General features: G+C 44.1%; 1 protein-coding gene across 8 annotated transcripts in view; it reads right to left on the reverse strand.

Annotated features, from left to right (window-relative positions):
* The window catches only part of osbpl8 (oxysterol binding protein-like 8), a 102328-nt gene that overhangs the window by 32476 nt on the left and 53576 nt on the right, over positions 1-16276 (reverse strand). The gene's annotated exons all lie outside the window — the stretch shown is intronic.

Genomic DNA, 16276 nt, shown 5'->3' on the forward strand with positions numbered 1-16276 from the left:
AAAACATGTCTGACTTAACAAGTGTTCTCAGGTCTTTCAGTAAAACTTAACAACTTTTCTCTCTTGAAGAATATATCAGCTTGTTTTGCTTGACAAGTGAAACTTTGCCATTGCCAAATCTTGAAATGAGTCAAACTGACTCAGTTCATTTTCAATATGTATGTCTCATTTGGAAAAAAGCATAAGAACTAAGATTTTAAGTCTAAATATAAGACTAAAATATAAGAGTTTTTTTTCTTCTTTTTTTTTTCTCTTCTCTGAAAAGCCCTCTGATGGTAAGGAGGTCCGTTCTGATCAGAGACAGTGTTTGACCCAAGTCCTCAAGCACCTCTCAGGCAATAAGAGAAGCCCAAGAGAGGTCCGGCACGGAGAGAAGCACGGTGCTTATGGAGGTGACGAGGATATCAGGGGAACATGACTAAAGCATAATTAGACTGTAGGGACATTCACTATAGGAGACAAAGGGGCTAGAGTCAAATACTCTCAACGGCGTGTGAAACACAGGGGATGCCCACAGAATCAACATCGCCTTCACCCATCGCTGATAACCAGACCTAGGTCAAATAGGTAATTGTTTTGGATTCACTCTCTCAAAAAGTGCAAATCTTGCCTGCACAAGGCAAAATGAATCGAGCACAGAGAAGTAATCGAATCCAAAACAATTACGTATTTGACCGAGGTCTAGTGATAACACACACTTTGAACTGAAATTTACAACAACAAACAATACCAAATATACAAAAAGAATGTGAAAAACACAAATCCTAAACTCAACAGCACCAACATAAACAACAGCAACACAAAATCAAAACTGCCGGCACCAACAGAAAAAACATCAACTACAAAAAAAAAGCAACACTGTCAACAACAACAACGCCAATGCCAGCGGCAATGACAAAAGCAAGGTAATGGCTTTTGATGGGAGCTCCTGACAACCCCGGCACTCTGAAAAGAGGCCCGCGAGAGATGAAGGTGCAATGGAGATAATGTTTCCTGTGACAGCGAGGTGGCATTAAGAAGGCGGGTTTTACGCGCGCCGTCTATTTATAAACGCAGGCAGGTTAAGCCAGCCAATCGCGGCCCTGTTGCAAAGCTACCCTGAGTCGACCTTCAGGAGGGCTCGGTGGGCCCTGGGCTGGCCATGCGGTGGTCCCACACAGACACCAGGGGCAGGGGGTCTTACTGAGCCTAAGAGCTATTCCGCATTTTGGCTTTTCCGTATGTTACTTGTGCGCACCCATGTTGCTGACTGGGAGAAAGCACAGTCTTTAGACCAGGCTCAGGTGTTTCCATGGACATTCTGAATGCATGAGTTGTTTTGTGGAATATTTTTTTATTCCATTGGTTACCCAATCCAAATGGACATGATATTAAGGTAAGTGAATAAAAGCAAACGATGCACTGGACATGGTTGCTGGCATTTGATCTGCCTATGGTTTATTCACACATATCCTAAACAGTCTAAACCTGGTAGCAGCCCCTCAGTAAAGCAAAAGGTCACAACACCCCCGTCCCCCCCCCGTATAGGCGTCCATGTGGTATGGTGGAGGCACACTACCAAAGTTAAAGGGCATACGCTTAATTCCTAATCTCTTCTCTCTGGCACCTTGTCCCAAACACCCAAAAAGACTTGAAAAAAATCACAGAGTAATTTCGGCCCATCTCAGTAACTAACTACAGTCTACAGTCCTCGTGGTCTGCAGGTGTAAATAATAGCTTGATGAAGCGTTGGTTTGATACCCAACAGGTCTTTCAATATGTCTACAGTAGGATGAGCAACAATACGCGTTGGTTTATAGTCATTCAAAGCAATAAGGTCTCAACCACTGCAATTTAATATCATGTCACGCAGAAAAAATTACATTTCAGAATCGGTTTCATGTTAAATCATGCAAATTGAACTTAATATAATTTACAAACACGTTACATGTTTACAGACTACAAACTTTGTTTTCATGCAGCAAAAGAATATATACTGTACGGAAATATACATTATGCAGATGTCAGTTGGGCCTCAATATTACTGCTTCTCTGCACATGATATCATGAGCAGAAAGATATTTGGCAGTGAATGATAATATTGGTACCCTGTATCCCCACCAATCAAATCAGATTGTTTCATTGAAGGAACGCTGTTATTTGCACACCAGTGTCATGTGATGTGGATCACCAAGAGGTCCCAAAACCCCAGCAGGGACCCCACTACCGTACCACAGATGGACTGGTTATAGTCCAGATGGAGGTATGTTTATACAAATGGAATCGTTTGTTGTGTACGGTAACTTGGTTTCAACACTCGTGTAAATATGAATGCAGGTATTAAACCATTATTTACGCAAGCTGCTGCAAGACTCTTCAATGCTCTTCATAATTCATATTACCCTTCTTTTTATTATTGCCTTGCATTAATATGTTCATCGTGTTCGTGACTACTTTGTTTCAACGAGGCTTTGTTTCAATTGTGTTGCATTCAACTTATCATCTACTAACAAGAGTTCATCGGAACGTATTACATACACTCTGGATAACAGTGCCCTGATAAATTCATAATTGTCAATGTTAATTTGGACGCACCGGATGTCCTTAATGACCATAGTCGTAGAATTCTAATTCCAACACACAGACGATAACGGATCTGTTATCTGCTCCAATAACAGAAATGTTGGGACGCGAAAAGTCGTTGGGAAACTTTGACTCTTCAAAAACGACATGGTGAACGCTGCGCTATCCACCAATCTGAAACATTTGAAACGTGAGGAAACTACCGAGAGGATTGGAAAGCGAGGGGAAAAGATGTAATTTAATTCGTGTGGTTTAAATGATGAAAGGGAGTTACACACAACTACAGAGGAGACTAATGGAACGCAATCTGAACGAAGGAAAATAAAAACGGTCTTCTCTCTCTCAACAAAAAGTTTTGTTTATCGTGGATCAGAGAAATTGCTTTGGCTGCTGCAGTCTCCGCCTGCAGTGGTTTAACGTGCTTCTCCAAACACTGACTCGCACTCAGACAAACATCCTCTGAGTGACGCAGCACGGCAGTCTGCTCCAAAACGTGAAACAAAAACCATGGAGGAGGGAATTTTACCGCACCAAAGGAATGAATGAGACTGCTACTGAACCGCTACCTTTCCGCAGCGCACTGTGCGTGAATTCATATCTCATTTTCAGAACATACTTGTTAAGGAAAAATCACCCACAGAATACTGTAACATAACATAATAGACATATTTTGATTTGAACAGAGACTTTAAAGGACAAGCTGCGTTAAATTTAGCGTACTGCTTGAACTGTCAGTAACAGGGTTATCAACGTACCGAGTATGAACTGGCTTTGAACGCACATAACAATATTAATGTACATCACACGTCATTTTGAGACGCTGCTACAGCCAAGGTACTACTGTTGCGGCAGTGATAAATAATTCGAGATGTCTGTGGATGCACTGTGATTGTGCAGCCTTTTCTGAAGACTGATCTGAACGAGAATCTGCAGCATAGCACGTAAACGCTCTGCAGATGTCTCTGTCCATGGTGATAGTACGGCTTTTACTCCAGCGTGTTTATACCACTGCATATCAAGTGAACTTCAGTGCCGTTACTCCGGCAGGTACAATTTAAACCCGTCTGCCACTGAAGTCCGTTACAAGTCCTGTCCCCTGACGGCTGCTCCACGCTGCTTTAGACACGTGAAAGCTGTCAAAAATATCCATAATGACGGGACAAATTGCCAGGAGGTGAACCTGACAGAAATGTTCGCTCAGTCCAGAATTGAACAGATATGCGCTGGAGGCCTCGGCTGTGTAGCGGAAGAAACGGGAGCGCGTGTCAAGGAAACCGAGGCGAATGATAAGTAACGCAATTAATTCGTTGTCTCCATTACTGGCGAGTATCAAGCCGAGGAGAGTTAAAGGAAGCAACTGAGGCAGGATAAGAAAGGGTCTGACCCGATGACTGGAACACAGAGAAGGCTATCTGCAGTCAAAGTTCAGTCATTACACACGGCATCTCAACGAGAACCACGACAAAACCTCAAAGGGAAAATATGCTCAGATACACAGGACATCAACAGGTTGCCTTTAAGCCTGCAGTAAACACCAGCAGTTATATTCAGATAAAGTTCAGGCCTTACTAGAAAAGAAAAATTAAGTGTAGGTGCCTATTTCTAAAGCGACCTGAACTCTGTCAGGTAAGTGGGCGCAGGAAGTGGGCACGGGGCGAGGACCCACCTGGCAGGATGGGCGGGAGCTCATTGTAGCCGCCGAACGAGGCGTTCCGGATGAGCTTGCGGCCGTCCGGGCGGGACGGGAGGCTGGCAGCCGCCCCTCCGCACGCCGAAAAGCGCCGGCGGCCCAGGACCCCCTCCTCTCTCCTCATGGGGCCTCGGAGACGGGCGGGGGGGGGGACGAGGTGCACGTAAACGTTTTTTTAACCGCCGTTCGGCCGCGACGACTCACGCAATCTCCAGTCTCTGTGCCACGCCAGTACGTCTATCTATCTCTCTCTCTCTCTCACTCTCGCACTGACGCCGGATTCTCGATCGCCCTGATCGCCCCAAACCCTTCTCCTCCTCCCTCTCCTTCTCGTTCAGCACGCGGAGGCGCAGCGTCACCCGTCACCCGCGTGTGTCCGCTGCTCCCTGCAGACTCCGTCCCAGCTCTCCTGCATCTGAATGAGCCTCTTCCCCTCCGTGAGAGAGAGATAGAGCCTCTCTCCGCTGCCCCCCCCCCCCCACCCCCTCTCATTAAAATACTCCCAGCCCCACCCCACCCCTCCCCTCCCGCTCGCCGGCCCGTGAGGATTCCCGTTACGTGGTTCACACGCACACGCAAACCGGCATGCAAAAGCCTCCGCTCTGAAGCTCCGCCGCGCACATCGCTGGAGAAGAGGAACGGGTGGGGGCTCTGTATGCGACCGTACCGTCCTGCAGCCCTGACCACGTCTCCGCTCTCTCTCTCTCTCAGACTCCGCTTAGCCTCCGGGGGCAGGGCGAAAAGCTGATTAGAGCGTGTGTGAGTCTTTGAGCCTCAGTCGCGTTCAGCAGTAATGAGCCGGGCAACCTCCTTGACCACAGTCCGACCGTTTATACTGTTACCGTGGTGCTTCACATTGCAGACGAGGGCTAAAAATCGCACAGAACGGACACATTTCAAATGAGCAATTCAAAAGATATAAACAGCACAAAGTGACAAACATGATTTAATGGCACTAATGTATTGCGTGTGAAATCCTTCCAGCCGGTAATTAGTAAGCTTTTTATATTGCTCTGTGAAATTTTTTTCCGGTAAACATGGAAACGTGGTTCAGAGCACAGCAGCAAAAGCAGTAAAATTAATATTTCAATAGTGGGGGAAATCTGATCCTCAAGCCTAAAACATCTACAACCTGTTGATCAAATATTATACACTTGTTGATTAAAGGCATACTGTGGTAAGATGCCCAAGGGTGGTGTAGAGCGATGCGATGTCCAGTGCAGCGTTTATTTTCCTTTTTTTCTTTTCTTTTTTTTCCCAAAAGTGCAGATATTCACAGTGATTTTATTTACAAAAGACTAACAAATACACAAACGAACAAAGTAACAAAAATTTACCAAACTACTGTATAACATGTCACACTGCTAGAGGGGTCAATAGACATAGCCTGCCTGTAGTGTAGCCCAGTGTAGCTACAATAAGATCCTCACAGCCGTTGGGCCCTTGAGCAAGGCCCTTAACCCTGCCTTGCTCCAGGGGAGGATTGTCTCCTGCTTAGTCTAATCAACTGTATGTCGCTCTGGAAGTCTAATCAACTGTACATCGCTCTGGATAAGAGCGTCTGCCAAATTCCATTAATGTAATGTTATGTTATAACTAAGACACACTGACAATCTGTCTTTGCACACCTTTGAGACGTTTCTGGGCGTGGGCCTTTTTTTTGGGTGCGGAGGGGTGGGTGTGGCTACAGCTACTGCAGTCACAGAAGCGGGGAATCACAATACAGTGAAAAGGAATGACAAGTCGACGGTGCTCGTTCAAATACGAGAGTCAACCTTGCAATTGCCTTCACGCGCTGAGGAAATACGAAGATGAAAACGGTAAAAGGGATTTGAAAGTAGGGGAGCAGGCAGGGTTGAGGTGGAGGAGGAGATGCCACGGCTATTATCCTCAAGTGGTTTCTCTGCCACTCATTTTAACATTAACATTAACCTCAAGACATGTTCCTGTCATGCTATCCTTTGTCCTTAGAGCATCTTACACAACCCAGAAACCAACAAAAGAAATGCTGCCCAGCTACCACAGGGCGAAGGAGGGGGGTTCCGAGGATATCTTTGCTGGCCTTGAGGGACGCCCACATTGTGAGGTAAGCGTTTTTTTTCCAGATGCCTCCAGCAGGGACTTACAATGACGCACCTTCCTAAACAAACACAGGATCTACAGGGACGTTTTACAGCAGAGAACATGTTAATAATCGCGTGCGGCACAGGAAAAGGTACGCCATCCTGGTCCCAAAGAGACATCCTCCAGGTGTGAGGAGTTTATGGGAAGATAAAAATGTCCAACTACAGCAAAATGACAACAAGAGGCCAAGAACATACTACTACCTTCAAATCTATTTAAAAAAAGTAAACATGAAGCTGAAATTAAGAAGGTCTGTACGATTTGCCATTTCAGACCAGATAACCGTGTGTACCTCTTTCAGAAGTGGATCTTTTACTACAGACAGGGCAGGTTTGGATAATCAGGCTTGTGTTATTGCCAAACCTTTTATCTAAGGAATGTGTTTTAGCTACTCGTCCATTTCTTAATCAAAGGTTTTGGCTGTATGCTTAGTTGGCCAGAAGAAGCTCTCTACTTCAGCACTGAACCTAATGAGGACTCCTATCATAGTGGCTTCTAGTGAAAATGTTAAAGCAGTAAAAAGTTGGTTGTCACACTTTCTAGGTTTTTATATGCCATTTGCACAATTGAAGAAACATGATATTATTAAATGTGTCTTTTCTTTAGTTTTGGAGAAGTACGCATGTTAAATTTATTGTCCTATTTTCAACCGGTTGAGAAGGATAACTCCCCTATCAACTGCCCTTTCTGTGCCGCTGGCCACCAGGCAAGACAATGCAAATATTTGACTAACGTTAGGTTCACTTCAATTAGAGTGCCTTTCAAGCACTATTAGACTAGTTATATTAATTTAGCTAGCTAGACATTGTCAGTGTCCTTACCTTAGCTATCAATAGTTGATATACTCAGTTAGCTAGCTTGTGAAAATTCAGTCTTCCAAGATGAGCGCCTATCATGGAGGAAGCTATGGTAATAAACAGCAATGTGTGGAAAGTGGGAACAGGGTCTGTCAATCATAGCTAATTTCCACTTGTTATTACCACGCCCAGACAATTTGGGTGAACTTTCATAGTGGTGAAATTTAGAAATTTTAAAATACATTGAAATTACTGAATAATAAGAACATTTAACCACTGTCTTACTCCTTTAAGACATTTCATACCCAAGAGACTAGTAAGAGAGGTAAGAGCCAACCCAGAAAGTTATTCCGTTAACAACCTCCACAAACAAACCGCACCAACAAAGTACACAACTACACTTATAATGTATTGTTGCTTGGCAACCTAAGGAACTCTGAGGAGAGAAGAGGATTACTCTGGAGAGTCTAATAGAATAGGGCATAATTTCATGAGGCAGCCGATCACACTGTGCTATGACATTTGATCATTGTTTTAATGAACCAGCAGCTTGCAGATGGGGACTTGAATCTCTTCGCTGAAATGTTGGAACAATTGAGATTTATACCTCCTTGTGACTTGCAAACATAAGAAAAAGAAAGTGTCGTAGGATATACACCAACATGGATTTAAAAGACAATACTGAAACGTAATGTTCTCAGACTGACATATAATAGACTCTAAGAATAATGTCAAATCGATTGAACAACGCAGTATATCTGCATAATAGTAGTAAGGTAAAAGGAAAGCTAAAGACTAAATGAAGAAAAGGAAAAAGAATCCTGCAAACTGAGAGGCTACTATAACACAGTTGTTGCCTTTTGTAGGTGTAGTAACAAGCCAAATTTGGTTCTTTGTCAGTTTATATTAGACAAAAGTTAATGACGCAGGTATTACTATCACTCTGGTGTGTACATCACTGAGTGAGCTTTCAGTAATATTTATTGATCCATAAACATTTATTTTCTTCATGAACTGATCATAACACCAAACTATCACACACCTTCAAAGACGTGGAGAAGGAAAAAACTGAGATACAGTAGAGAGAGAGGTAAGCAAAAGGGTCTGGGTCCTCTACCATGAAGCAGGATTACCGAGTTAGCTGGATAACTGCACTGAGTAAAACCCACAAAGCAGGGTTACTGAGTTAGCTGGATAACTGCACTGAGTAAAACCCACAAAGCAGGATTACTGAGTTAGCTGGATAACTGCACTGAGTAAAACCCACAAAGCAGGATTATGGAGTTAGCTGGACAACTGCACTGAGTAAAACCCACAAAGCAGGGTTACTGAGTTAGCTGGATAACTGCACTGAGTAAAACCCACAAAGTAGGGTTACTGCACTAGCTGGATAACTGCACTGAGTAAAACCCACAAAGCAGGATTATGGAGTTAGCTGGATAACTGCACCGAGTAAACCCCACAAAGCAGGATTACTGAGTTAGCTGGATAATTGCACTGTGTAAAACCCACAAAGCAGGATTACTGAGTAAACTGGATAACTGCACTGAGTAAAACCCACAAAGCAGGATTACTGAGTTAGCTGGATAACTGCCCTGAGTAAAACCCACAAAGCAGGATTACTGAGTTATCTGGATAAAACCCGGAACCCTCCTAAATCTGGAACATGGAGTGGAATAAAAAGAGCTATATCGGATTGTGTGGATTTATTTGGGGACTGTGTGTTCTGATACTTTCACAGTGTTTTTGAAATGAAAATGTAATTTTCCACAATATGGGACCTTTAAGCTAGACATGGCCCTACCCACCCTCATTGGGTAAGCACCGTAGGCCACTCCTCAGCACCAGAGCCAAAGGTCAGGAAAATTAGTATAAATAAATATATAACTTTGTTGCTGCGGAGGCTGTCAGTTTGGATTTGCATTACATCCCAGGCACGCCCGGTTTGCAAAGAAGCTACACGCCACAGATGTCGTCAGATCTTGCCGGAATGAATCAGCACTCTCATCCTGCCTGACATTTTCGGTGACTGTGGAGCACACATGGAGCAAATTCACACCGACGTACGGCGGTTGGCATTTCGGGGACCGCTTTCCGAGCGAGCGAGCACGCAGTAACGTACAGGGCTTCAGTAAAATGCTGCCTAATGCAATCTGAAACACAACACCACAATACAGAACTCCAAACATGGAGGGAAAGGCTTCACAGGTATGCAGTAGAAAGGATGTTTACGGTGTTGCAAAAGAGCAACCAACCCAGTTCCTGGAGATCTACGGTCGGTTTTCTCTCCAACCCTAACAAAGCACACCTCATTCAGCAGCTAGAGCAGAGCTGCCCAACCCTGTTCCTGGAGATCTACGGTCCTGTAGGCTTTTATTTCAACTCCCTAACAAAGCACACATTCAGCAGCTAGAGATCGACATTGAGCTGCTAACTAGAAGAATGAGGTGTGCCAAATTGGGGTTGAAATGACAACACCCAGGATGGTATATATCCAGGAACAGGGTCAGGCAGCCCTGCTCTAGCTGTTGAATGAGGCTTTGTTAGGGTTTCGAGTAAAAACCTACAGGACGGTAGATCTCCAGGAACAGGGTTGGGCAGCCCTTCTCTAGCTGTTGAATGCGGTGTGCTTTTTTAGGGTTGTAGTGAAAACCTCCAGGATGGTAGATCTCCAGGAACAGGGCTGCTTACCCCTACTGTGAGGAAGCAGAAAGCACACAGGGCCGATAAAGCCCTTTAATAAAGCTGCTGTCATACTGAACTTCCCGGCAGTATCCTCAGAGACAGGCGCTGACAAAGCACCTTAAACAGGGCCGTCCACCACCTCTGGGAACCGGGGCATTCTACAGGATTTCAGTTTTTATCTCACAAGCAAGCATCTCTAGTTAGAAAGAATGTGAAAGAAAGGGGGCAATATCCCCACTTGGAGGGGTGTTTTTTTGTTGGCTCTGTTGGAGGAAGAGAATTTGAGGGGTTGAGGGAGTGTGGATCATCAAATCACAAGTCCGGGTAGTCAGTTCTGACTGTTGCCATGTTGTACATGCTTGGGAAGAGACTCACTTTCTAGCATGCACTCTCCTGAATTGACGAGGATGTTCTGACGGCATGACACTAAATAAGATCAGGCATGTAAAATGGCAAATATAAACATTACGGCACAGGGAAATATCAATCAGTGGGAAAATAGACTGCAGCTTCAAGATGACTTCCTGTCCTGGTAATGCAATGAACACATAAAGGCGTTAACTAATTCATTCATTTTTATTCGATAACATCTGGGACAAGGTCATCTCCACTTGTGTCTGTTACAAATATAGCCTCAACTACAGCACCTACGGTACCACAGCTTAAAGACACAAAGCTTATTACTTGGATTTCATTGCTAAAACTCGCACAGTATTTTAAGAACGGTTTCATTAATTTACAGCAAATTATTTCTTTCATGTTGGATCTGAAACCATGCATGCAAGATTGATTTGGAGATGCACAGTATTAAAAGACCCCATAATATTCAATTATTTATTTAATATATTTATTGCTAATCCAGTAGCTTCAGATAAATCTCAAAATCTACTTAGGTTTCGGTTCACAAAGTTAACATGGAATATAGAGATCAGCACCATCAAGGGTTTCCTGTTGTTCCCGTATTATACAGAAGCGTGCACTCTCACTGCATTCAACATTTTATCAATTGCCGGTCAAAGGTTGATTCACACTTTTTGCATTTTATTGAATCTAGGGGTAAGCCACAATTAGCCAAGATTCAAATGAATTCTGAACAATACACTGAACGGGAACGAGAAGGAAGGGCCTGGAGCCATGGAAAAGCCAGGGAGATAGACAGGGATGAAGGTCAAAGGTGAGCTGCAGCAGCTAAACAGGATTGGCCCGGGAGCGTAGAGGATCCCCCTCCGCCCCACGGGAATTTCATCCATGACCCAATTCCAGCAGAACCAAGCCGATCTTAGAGTCACTCATTCACCAAGGTGTGAAATCCAGGTTCAGAAAGTAAAGGTCCTCCCCAGCATCCTGTTCCAATCACTTTGATTCGCTAATTTAGCACAAGTCAGGAGGTAGAACTAATCCGTGAAATCAGCTGGCTAAGTTCATGGGTGAAGAAACACACGGCAGGACTTTTACTTTCTGACCCCTGGACTACCCACCTCTGCTCTTTCAACTGCTTTACAACAAAAGCTTGTTTGCTCCAATTGGGCTTGTTGGGCTTTCGATGAATCTGGTAAACCTTTCCCCGAGGGCTGGTTTGGATTGAGGGATTGTCCTCAATACAGGCAACCCAATAAAAGTCTTAGTGTACATTCTGGGGCACGGTTTTTATCATCAAAACAACCGAGCAGCCTTCAGAATCGGACTGTTTGTTTAAGGAATTGAGCCAGACAAATGTGTAAAAACAACATGTATGACACTTTCACATTCAAGTAAAAACAGACCTTGGCTTTATATGATATATTCTTCTTTGACCGCTAGTATAACATCACTACAGTCCATGACCTGCACTCTCAGAAATAGTGACGGTGGAGGTACATTTGAGTTTTTCAAGGATTAAATTTGCCATATGTACCCTGAAAGTACAGTAATGTTCTCTTTTGGTAAGAATGAATACTCTTTCCTATCAAAAATGGTACAATTAATTGTATATTACTGGCTAGAGGTACAATTTCATGTACCTATATGGCACCAACTCGTCAACATGCATTTGTTCTTAGACACGTTTCTAATGTTTATTTCTGATAGTGTGTGGGAAAATAAATGAAATACCACTTTATTAAGCACAGCCAAGCATTCTTTAGATTCACTGAACCGAGGAAACAATTTTATATTAACAGAACAGCCTTCCTTTTATGATTAGAGGAAATGAAATTTACACAACTGGTGATTTTGCTTCATTTATGAATCCATTCTGAATAGTGCAGAAGAAGGGATTGGACTTTTTGTTCTTTCAACGACTAAAACCGCAGACTCAGACAGCCAATCCCAGAGAAAGGAGCAGGATTTCTGTGACAGATTAAAGCACGGCTTCCGTGTTCTCTCAGCTCAATCAGCTCCAGTCCTGAAGGGCCCTGCTCTCCTCTGGCCTTATGTGTACAGAGACACGGCCATTCATGAAAACTTCCACCATAAAATCGGCTTCTAAATTAATTTAGGAAATATTTCAGGATTTAAAAAACTTGGAGGGGCACACCTGCTGCCCTTTTCAGTACCCTCTACATCTATGAGTCACCTACTGCATACTTACTGGTATTTTACATACACTGTTATTTAGAGTATTATTACAGAATTGATTTATTTTTTGCATTTGTACATAGTAATGCTAGTACCCATGCTTGTACTCATAATGTTAGCACAGTACCATCCATTCATACAGATGGGCATATGCTGAAGCAATGAAGGTCGTGTATCCTGCTCAAGAGTATGACAGCAGTGTTCGACCTGGGAATCGAACCCGCAACCTTCAGGGTTCAGGAATAGTCCCTCAACCATTATACAGTGATACTCTGCCACCCAGTGCCTGCATACCTACAGACACGTACTGTACAGCATACTGGGGCGATATTAGCTCAGGAGGTAAGAGCGGTCATCTGGCAGTAGGAGGGTTGCTGGATCGATCCCCCAACCTGGGCCTGTTGAAGTGTCCCTGAGCAAGACACCTGTCCCTCATTGCACCTGTTGAGCTGGTTGGCACCTTGCATGGCAACCTATCACCATTGCTGCGTGAGTGTGTGTGTGTGGGTGAGAGAGTGTGTGTGCGTGTATGTGAATGAGTGATTGAGAGGCATCAACTGTAATATGTTTTGGATAAAAGCGGTCCATTTATCAGAAAGCAGTGCAGCAGTCTTTGACGAGCAGCTTCGACTGGTTTTGAAACAGTTTTAACTGTAAAGACTAACAATAATATATTCAGCATTAGTTATACAATTTAAAATGTAAAAACAACAAAAAGCCCAACACAAAAGGACCGAAGAAAGGCGCTCCACTAAAACACAGACGTGGGCAGACTTGTTAATTACACAGAACGTCAGAATTAATTTGATCCGTGAATGTAAGAGGAATTCCATCTCGTTCTTTCTTATGCGTATGGGCCATTGTAGCGTTTGGCTAAATCGCGGCCCCTAAATCTCAAAATGTTATTGTGAAGTACACCCACCCTACTGTAAAACGCCTTTGTTTCAGTTAGGCTCTGAGGAAGGTTTGTGTGGAGACCCTGCTGGTGAGGTGTGGCATCATTAGAGCCCTTTTCTCCTCACACACAGAGTGTTTATGAGGCAATTAGGGGTGTGGGAGCAGGGAGAGGGGCTTTGTCGCATTCATGTCCCAGTTCCTGTAACACCGCGGAAGCCCATTTTAGCTTATAGAAATTAGGTTTTATTTATTTTATTTATTTATATGTATGTCGCGCCCTAATGGCTAATGCACGGTGCTCTCAGAGAAAAAGGGTTCTTAGGCTGGTCTCCACAGAGGAACCCTCTTTAGTTCTTTGCGGAACCCTCTATCATAGGTGTGAAGTGAGAACCATTTTGCCAGACAAAGAACAGATAGATAGGGTTCTTCTATGGAATCATAAGGTTAACTTAAATGCACACTGCAGGACACATACTGAAATGCAGGACACTACAGTAAGCATACTGAAACGTAGGACACTCCAGGACATATACTGAAATGCAGGATACTGCAGGACGCATACTGAAACGCAGTACACTGCAGGTGAAGACTGAAGCCATAGCATGCACGTTTCATTGGACAGGAACCTGGCCAATAGCGTGAGTCAAAGAACAAGCAATGCTGTCAGAGCTGAGCTGCTGGATCAGCACCCCCACAGTATGGCGAATGGAGTCTTATTTACAGACTGCTGCTTGTTCTGGCAGTTAAAATTAGCTGTTGCAGAAAATCGTTTCAGCCACAGTTAAAGCTCTTGGAAGTCGAAAATCTGCATTTTTCCCTCTATTTGGTACTGGCAATCTGAACTGGCAACCTGTATCTGCGTGGACGGAGGACTGTTTGATTAACTGTGATACACCCATCTGCGAGCCAGCCTGTTTCCTACTGAACTCCAGGGTGTCCGGTTGGAACAAAAACGGAATTCAAGTGTTTGAAACGACGGACGTTCCTTCAAAGGTAAGATGCCAGATCCCGCCCACGATTAAAATCAACATCTACCAAATTAAAAATCGATGCCAGTTAAAATCTACCACTCTGGGCAGTGATCCACAATGGTGGTGTTCACAGAGCGCCCCCCGGAGGTGAGGCTGAACAGCGGCCTATGCAGGGCAGGGACTGCCCTGTAGCACCAGTCACAGACAGAACAGAATTACTGTCATTTTATATGTATACAGGGTAGGCTGACTGAACACACATGCTCAGTTACAGTTACAGGAGCCTAGCTTGCAGTTGTTTTGACTGTGGGAGGAAACCGGAGTACCCGGAGGAGACACGGGGGGGAACATGCAAACTCCACACAGAAAGGCCCAGGCCGGGATTCAAACCCAGGCCCTTATTGCTGTGAGGCGGCAGCGTTATGGACTGCCCCGCCAGATGCAGCACAGCAGGCCTGGATCAGCGGTTCGGTCGTCTGGCTCCGGTTCAAGACGCAAGAGGATCGTTCTTGATGAAAGACTCGTATAAACACTCATTGGACCAGAGCTCTCCACTCAAACTCGACTGGAAGCTGGCCTTGCAGTAGTCACAGAGTGCTGCTGTTTATTTTGAAGTTCAGTCGTGTTACAAATCCCTCTATGCTGGGAAATAAATCGATCCTATAAGGGGCTGGCCGAACCGTAATGCGCCAAGTTAGACTTAATTAACTTAACTTAATTGTGTGCTGTGGGCCTAATGGAAAAACAGAAAAACCAAGCAAAACAAAATCCTCAGGCGCGGATGATGACTGCGTGATACTACATGCGAAATTCTTGCCTCCAAGTCGCTAACGACGTTCGGGAACCATCAACAGTTCTTCCCCTGAGCAGCATATCAAACCATCTCCATCAAAACCCAATCTCTGTTTGCCTTCACCTCCCCCCCATCAGGCCAACCTAAATCACCTGTGGGACAGCAGCAAGTGCCAAAGCACAACAAAATAAGGGGAAAAGCCAAAAGGAAACAAGGAACGTCAGTGTGTGTAATTCCTAGCCGTGACAAGAGGAAAGACGGGAGCGTTTGAAAATTAATCACAGCGATCTGGCTCCACTCTCAGGAGTCCGCTTTCTCACAGAACTACCAGTCCTCCAGCTTGTGACTGTGTGCGGATAATGGCACCTTGCTATCCACTTTCCGGTAAACAAGCGAAATAACATGGACAGGCCCACAATAACAGCTTAGAGGAGGACATGCTTCAGGGATGTGTCACTAAAGTAAAGCCGTTCCAATGTCACTAAAGCCTTAGCATTAAAAAGCCGAATGCAGAACCCTTTTTCTGTCATTGCGTCGGCAGAAAACCTTCTCCTCTGCTGCCCTCTAGTGGTAAAGACAAGAAAGCTACAAATGAGCGACGTATATAAACATTCAACATAAAATAAAAAAACATTCAAGTTGATTAGGGTTTTATTAAGCACAGCTGCAACACGCTTCCATAATCACTGCCAAAAAAAACAAGCAAACAAACTAACATGAAATAATGCACTTGATTACAATCTTCGCTCCATTATGCCTTTGGCACCAAGAAAAAACGCAAATTGCTGTTTCCCATTTGCTTAATTCTCCACATTCTACCAAACAATGAGGCAAGCAAGTCCCTCTGTGTGCATATTTTTTGTGACCATTTGCATGTTTTCTTTCCCATGGAGGAGTTTAGTTTTACCTCCCTCACTCACTGGTTTTTTCCATTTTCCTTACCGTTTCCTCAGTAAAACACCCTTGTGACAGTGTCTGTGTAAAAACTGCTATATTATGTTGAATTGAATTGAATGCAAGGTAGCTCTTTATACATTAGCCTCATCAGTCCACTGTTTCAAGGGCAGCCAGCACAGTGCTGCTGGGACAAGACTGATGTGTTCTGACCTTCAGCTTATTATGTTTACTGTCTGGCAATCCAATAAACAAAGAATTACACGGGTGCAGTCGATACATTATAAAGGAGTGGACCAGCACCTCC

The sequence above is a fragment of the Conger conger genome, chromosome 8 (genome assembly GCF_963514075.1).
Source record: "Conger conger chromosome 8, fConCon1.1, whole genome shotgun sequence".
In the NCBI taxonomy this organism is placed as follows: domain Eukaryota; kingdom Metazoa; phylum Chordata; class Actinopteri; order Anguilliformes; family Congridae; genus Conger; species Conger conger.